The sequence below is a fragment of the Cariama cristata genome, unplaced genomic scaffold, assembly GCF_000690535.1.
Source record: "Cariama cristata isolate BGI_N322 unplaced genomic scaffold, ASM69053v1 scaffold17546, whole genome shotgun sequence".
In the NCBI taxonomy this organism is placed as follows: Eukaryota; Metazoa; Chordata; class Aves; order Cariamiformes; family Cariamidae; genus Cariama; species Cariama cristata.
In genome coordinates this window covers 13,168-13,750 of record NW_009622857.1, presented here as the reverse complement: position 1 = coordinate 13,750, position 583 = coordinate 13,168, and the positions used below count along the sequence as shown (strand labels likewise).

The window sequence follows — 583 nt, the reverse complement described above, 5'->3', positions numbered from 1 at the left end:
GGGAGGGGACCAAGGGGGACTCCAAGCAGTGGCACGTCTGCTTTCTTGGCTGGAGCTGTGACCAGGCCCTGGACTCATTGCCATGCATCCATGGCTATCAGGCAGTGGGAGTGCAGGCAAATGCTGGCAAGGTCTTGTTGGGGGACACGAGATGTCCCTCAGGTAGGAAGAGTGGTCCTTTGTGACCACAAGAGACACGTCAGACTCAGCTGGGACAAGGAGGGAGACCTCAGAGTCAGCCTTGAGCTGTGCCACCAGGGACACTGCCAGTCCCAGGGAGAGGAGCTGGTGGGGACACGCTTGGAGGATGCTGGGAACACCCAGCCCCATCCAATGAGCAGCATTGGAGTGGGTGCCAGGATGGGGAATTATCTGGGGTCCCACCGTGGGGCTGGGCAGGGGGTGCCCATGTAGGGTAAAGGGGTGATCAGGAGGGGCTGGACCATACAACAGAACCCTCATCCCCACACATCCCCTGGTGAGTAGGGAAACCCTCCCCAGGACTTGCCCCTGCCCCATAGCTGGTGGGAGGCATGTCCTGCACCCCCACTCTCACCCTACTGACAATCTTCGGGGTGTCCAA

General features: G+C 60.4%; 1 protein-coding gene across 1 annotated transcript in view; it reads right to left on the bottom strand.

The window, feature by feature from the left end:
• The window catches only part of ABCA2 (ATP-binding cassette, sub-family A (ABC1), member 2), a gene marked incomplete at its 5' end in the record, with an annotated part of 25,018 nt that overhangs the window by 19,360 nt on the left and 5,075 nt on the right, over positions 1-583 (bottom strand).